A 6495-nucleotide genomic window follows, 5' to 3' on the forward strand; every position below is an offset into this window, starting at 1 on the left:
TCCCCTTTGAAAATCTAGTGAGAAAAGCCCCCGCAGTGATGTCAGTGAGAGGAGGGGCTGTGACTCCCAGAGGAGATGTGACTACTGAATCCTGGATGACACCATTTTCCACTGTCCCAGCATGCTATTCAGGAGGGTGGGACAGGGGTGTAGAGGTGACTGGCTGCACTAGTATTGGCCAGGGGTGGCTAGCTTCTGGAACCTTCCCTTCCCCTTTAAAAACGCTTGCACAAGGGGGAGACTTTCTCTTGCCTGGTGATTCTCATGCGTTTCGTTGTTGGACCCTGGAATCATCATGTGGAACTCGAAGTAGGACAACCCTGATGCCTGGAAAGGACTAAGGACTCTTCTCAGTTGACCCTAGGACTTGAGGGTCTTCCCTAGGGCCAGTGAGGTTGGCCCCCTTATGCCCCCTTAGGACCAGTTGGGGAAAAGCCCTGGGCTTCTGCGCCCAGAACTAAAGATCAAGAGGAAGGCTAATGCAGTGATCCAGGGGAACCAGCTCCCTGAGGATTGCTCCACTTTGGAGGTGATGATGTCTGCTGAACTGCTCCTGGTAGGAAGAGCTTACTACCAGGAGTATAATGAGCCCAAGATCTTCATAATCAGCCCAATGAGGCCCGAGGTGTGGCATTTTAAAATGTGGCAAGATTTGCCATTTTTGGCCAAAAAAGCACATGGGGCTCTGCCACCGTTTATTAATCTACCCCCGGGGGCAGCCCAGGATTTATTTCCTTGTTGTTCTGCAAGGCGTAGGCATGCGTGGGGTCACTTCCCGAGAATCTTCTTTGGTCTGGGGATCTCATTCCCTTGGCCGCACTTATGAGGAAGATGACCAGAACCCCATCCCCGAATGCCAGCAGCAAGGGTGGAGCACTGTTGAGCCTTCCTCGGTAGCGGTTCACCTGCCTTGCTTCCCGTGCCCATTTCTGGGGGGAGTGGGCGGCCACTGTGTCCACTAAGGAGATCCCTGCCCATGCGGGAGCTGGCGGGTTAGCAAGGGGTGGGCTTCCTCAGCTGCCACCAACGTTGAGGAGGCATGGGGGTGTCTGGGTGGGACTGGGCATGCCCCCACAAAAAAGAGAAAAACAAAAGAAAAGTTTTGCTGCTCTTCCGATAGCAGGGTAGTCCATACTAAAATATTCAGTGATCCTAGCTAGAGTGCCCATAAAGCCCTGCAGGGCTTCCTTAATTACATGTTTTTCTTGCCTTGTATAGACCCCAGAAGGACAGGGGGCACCACCAACATCTGAAGGAATCATGAGGGGATGCAGGATCTCACCCTATGCTTGCGGGGTCCTTGAAACCAAGACCTCTCTGAACTTTTTCTAATGGTTTTTATGCACTCCCAAGGTTGGAACTTTTGCTCTACAGCTGAGAGTGCAGTGCCCCTTAAGGGTTTACTTTATGGTTACATTTATCGTGGCCTGATAGTGAATTATAATAGAAACATGTATTGAAGCATTCTCTAGGGTTTAAGTTTATGGTTACATGTAATATATTCAAAATATGATGCTCTCCATGGACAGCTTTTAAAATTGCATTTACATGGTTGAAAAGTTTATAAATATCCACAGACACGTTTATTCATTTTAATGCTTCATTGAGATAAGGTTGACAATGATTATTGATCCCCTGAATATGCTCTATTAATGTAATAAGTGCATTTACACATGATTATTGATATTGATGATTGCATTTTCATACAAAATTATGTCTTTAACATGATTTACTGCTCCTGAACCTTTGACCAAACCAGTAGACAGAGCTTATATGGTTGCATGGCACCTTTAGGAGAACAACGGTGATTATGTAATGTCATCTATGGTATTTTCCATCTACCAATGTATACCTTTGTAAATTACTGCATACTATTAAGTGGTGTGTGTGTAATAAATGTACTTTCCTTTTTCTAAAGAAAAAGTACCTAATTTGCAATCATTATTGAGTGTTATTGTTGCGTGCCAGCAAATAGTGATTGCTAGTCCACACCACCTCCCCTGGGTAGACCTTGAACGGCTCTGCATCGCTAGCGCAAGAGAATAAGCACTACAATGGGGTGCTTGATTCCCAGTAAAGATAACTGTTATACTATTACTTGTGCAGGCCACAAAACTAATAACTCAATTTCCTACATGCTCCATAAATGCTTTACACATTACCTCTAAGTTAAGCCTGCATGCATGCTTTTGCACCAAGCTACCAGAGTGTTAAGCACAGGTTAATTTAGTGAATTTTGTGGTTTGCCCTAACAAGAAATGTGGGTGTTGCTTGAGAAAGGTTTTCACCTCCCTCAATCAAAAACCCAATTTCTATCAATATTGTTCAGTTGGCTGTAGGCTTGCTCTAAAACCGTATTGTAAATCTCAAATTATGTTATTTCTTCAGCACAACGTAATAGCCTATTTGAAAGAACTTTTCCTACCACCAGTTGCTGCTTTATGTGGCGTGAACTTGACCCGCAGGTATCAGGGAGCTTTACATGAGCAACAGTTGCTTATACAAGGACACATTCATTTTTGTGAGGCACAGGGAGATTAAGTGATTTATCCAGAATCACAGGATGTTGAGTGTCATTGCCGAGACCCGAACCAGGTTCATCAGATTTGAGATTGACCGCCATACCCCTTAGGCTACATCATCTCCCCACGTTTTAACCACGTTTTGCCTTTCTCACAGGATAGTATTTTATGCATTTTTCCAAGCACTCTTATGGACACGTTTTCGTTTTCTTTACCACATTCTATCAATTTCTCTGCTTTTGCAAATTTTTGCAAATTTTTATTACATTGCTTTTATTAAATATGTGCTTTAGCTAACTTGGTTTGGACCTTTTAAGAGGCATATCAGCAACAAGGCGATAAAAAATTATGGCCGCTTTTGCGTCCGTTGTCGGGCGAAAAGCAGCAATAATTTTATCGCCTTATCAGCAAGGTCACGCTATTGCGTGAAACCTTGCATTAGCGCCTGAATTCTGAACGCCCAGATTTGCATCTCTAATGAGATGCAAAGTGGGCGTTCCTGCCCTGACATGACTGGAGAAATGTTGCTAAGCGACATTTCTCCTATCATCAAGCCCCACGCTATGAAGCATAGCGGCAAGAAAAGTAGCGATAATCCCTGTCATTGCTACTTTCCTTATGCCTGCTTCAGGACTGATTTAGCCATGATATCCTATGGAAGGTGGATATCATGGCTAAGTTTGGCCTGCCCTATCATCAAGCTAACGCCATACTTCGTGAGATTATCGCTGGGTTTCCAGCGATAATCTCACATTGGCGGTTAGCGCTAGGATTTTTATCGCTTTTGAGATAAGCGTTGCTAATAGCACTCTATCTCTGCGATAAAAATCCACGTTAGCCGGCGATAATTATCCTAGCGCTAAGTGCGCTTAGCGATAATTATCGCCGGTCCTTCGGTGATATGCCCCTAAGTTTTTATTTTCCTTTATTTTTTGTCTAGCTGTTGCTGGATATGGCATGTATTTTGTATTTTATTTTAGAAAGACCTTACCTTTCGCCAGCAGTTCTTTACAGAAACCAGTGCACTTTTTAGTGCTCATATTATTTTCATCAAGACAGTTGTTTCTCTCCCGTTGCCTAGCAATCCGTTCCCTACACTTACAATTTCGAATGACGAATGTAAAAATACACTTGGTATTGAAAACAAAGAGCTGCTAACTGTGCTGGAGCAGCAGGGACCACTTTCCCAAATCGATGAAAACTAGATTAGATGCTGCAATAAAATTCATGATTTGTGTAGTAGCACACTGGGAAGTAATGTTGTGGTGTTAGCAGTAACAATGAATGCATGCTATTCAAACGTAGGGCTTGAACATCCAGGGTCATATATTACGAGTCCCCGGTAAACCTCCCTGTAACTCTGCCTTCCTGGAGTTAACCATACTGGTGGTAATATTACCAGTAACTTCAGGGTGAAGTTACCAGAGGATGTCAAGTGGGACCCAGTGCACCCTCTTACAAATGAGAAATCACCTGGGAGAATCCATAATTACAGCTAATTCCCTTGGAAATTCCCCATTCGCCCCTGGAGTTTTACCCAGAGTTCCACTGTTGAATCTTCAAGTGAAAGAGAATGGCTCTTGTGAGTTACCACTGCCCTTGTAATTCTGATGGGGGTGGGGGGCGGGAGCTCTTGCTACAGAGACACTCCTAATGAGACACTCATTATCGTAGAAGGAGGTAGCTTTTCTTTCGTAACCTAAAGAGCAGTGCTTAATTTAAGCCGGTGATTTCCGGTCCTCGGCACCGGCACTTAATTGTCATCAACACACTCATTACACTCCCCCACATGGTGCTGCTGCTGAGCAGATCAAGGGTTGTTTATTAATACAATATACCTAAAAAAAATGCTGATACCTGCCCCCCCCCCCCAGCCTTTCCTTTAGCTTCAGAGACCTGGAATAATCTGAACTGTCGCACTTGCAGGCGAGAGGGATGGTTAGTAGTTGTTTTGGAACTGCCATTGGCAGCGATGAGGAGGCAAGGGTTGGTGCAAGCTGCAGTGGCCTCCTGGTCAGGGCCCTGGCACTTACTGTTTTACAAAGTAAGCACCGTAAAGAGTGTGATTCAAGAGAAACCCTGCACAACGCATACTTTTGTTTTTCATTTATTACATGTCTCTGCGAGTGACAAAGTTATTTCGGTATAAAAACTGAATAAAAGGGGGTTGCAAATATTACTTAACAACGAACACAATTCAGACTTCAGATAAGCCGATAAAGTAAAATACATTTATAATTTGTCAAATTGCTGGCTATATCACCGTTTCTAGAAATGCGTCAAGAGACTTTCATTTGGATAATAAAATCTCTGTTTGTTTGGAATGAGGAGACAGGTTATCTTGGGATGCTGGTTATATCACACAGCAGCACAAAAGGCAGGTGCAATGACAGGTTTCCAATTTAGAATGCAATCCCAGCACCTTGACTCCCTACTGATTGCAACTGTGGCTGGGGGCCATCTTTGTTACTTCTGAGATTTTATTCACACTCTCAGTTGCTGGTAAATGGATTAAATGCTCGGCAGCATGATGCTGGTGCTTCCCGCATCACTTTATCTCTTGAATTTTATTTATACCCCCTTCCCTAGCGTCCTTACTGTAGAAGTTACGTCACTTCTTGCAATGGAAGTTTTTACTTCAGTAGATTATGTTCTAGAGATTTTATGGGAAATGAAAGCAGACAAACAAAAAATCCATGGCGCAGGAAACTATGTAGGGAAAAAAGAAAAAGTGTGATTAGGAAATGATACTACCTCAATAATGAGTTTTAAATATCTATTACCAAAATATCTTGAAGGTACGTTAATGTAGGCAAGTAGAGATCTATGCACGTCACTTTAAAGTATGTAGATGTAGAGTTATGAATAGTAAATAAATACTTAACCTCTTCGGTGCCCGTGACGAGCTGGACTCGTCATGGGCCGCGGTGGCGCTGTGCCCATGACGAGTCCAGCTCGTCACAAACCCCGCCCGCTAATGCAACGGCCGGCACAGGGCGGGGAAAGGGGCGGGCACCGAAGGGGTTAACTACATCTACTTACCTTCACAATATTTTGATTTGGTTACAACATTTTGCTAGCACAATATTCTGACATTCAACCATTCTCTCTCACTAAATATAAAGTATACCATTGCAAGTAATTACAAGTTAAAGAACTGTAAAAAAAATGTATGTCCTATATTACATAATATTTGGCACTAAGACGATTTTGTACGACAGCTGATTTGCAGACGCATTATCAATACATAGTCTGCGTGAAAGCTATTAATATAGTGGACTTTATGTACCCTACAACATTTCACGTTACTTCCAAGGTAAAGGGCTGTGTACTACTATTCAAAAAAGGACATTTTTTGGGCAGAGGTAGCTGAGAGAAATTAGATGTGAAAGCTCAATTGAATATAGCGCTCTAGACAGGCTTACCACAACTAGTACTCTGGAGCTGTTGTTTGACATTAGAACGAATACCTTTGCTGTGCATGTCTTTACCACGCATCATTTACCACTCAATACCTTTACCATGCAAGTCTTTACCTCACATATGACTTTAGAATTTACATGCCCTTGCATGCCTTTACAATGAGTATATATCTGGTAAGTGTACAAGTGTGTGTGCGTGTGTGTATATATATATATATATATATATATATATATATGTCATCAGTGATGTCATTAGTGATGTCACTGACCATGTCATGAATGATGTAATATGTGACGTCATCAGCAGTGCATTGCGGGGGTGCGAGTTATAGTTAGCTGAACTAACTATAACGGGGGAATTTCACTGGTTTTGTACGAGTGAAATGTCCAACTAACTATAACGCCCCTGAAACCTATGGTTTTTTCAGTGAATTTCTAAGGTTTTTTTAAATGCTCATTTCTAACTATAACGTGCCTGAAACATATGTTTTTTTAGTGAATTTCTAATGTTTTTTAAATGCTAATTTCTAACTATAACGTGCCTGAAACCT

The sequence above is a fragment of the Triturus cristatus genome, chromosome 6 (assembly GCF_964204655.1).
Source record: "Triturus cristatus chromosome 6, aTriCri1.1, whole genome shotgun sequence".
In the NCBI taxonomy this organism is placed as follows: domain Eukaryota; kingdom Metazoa; phylum Chordata; class Amphibia; order Caudata; family Salamandridae; genus Triturus; species Triturus cristatus.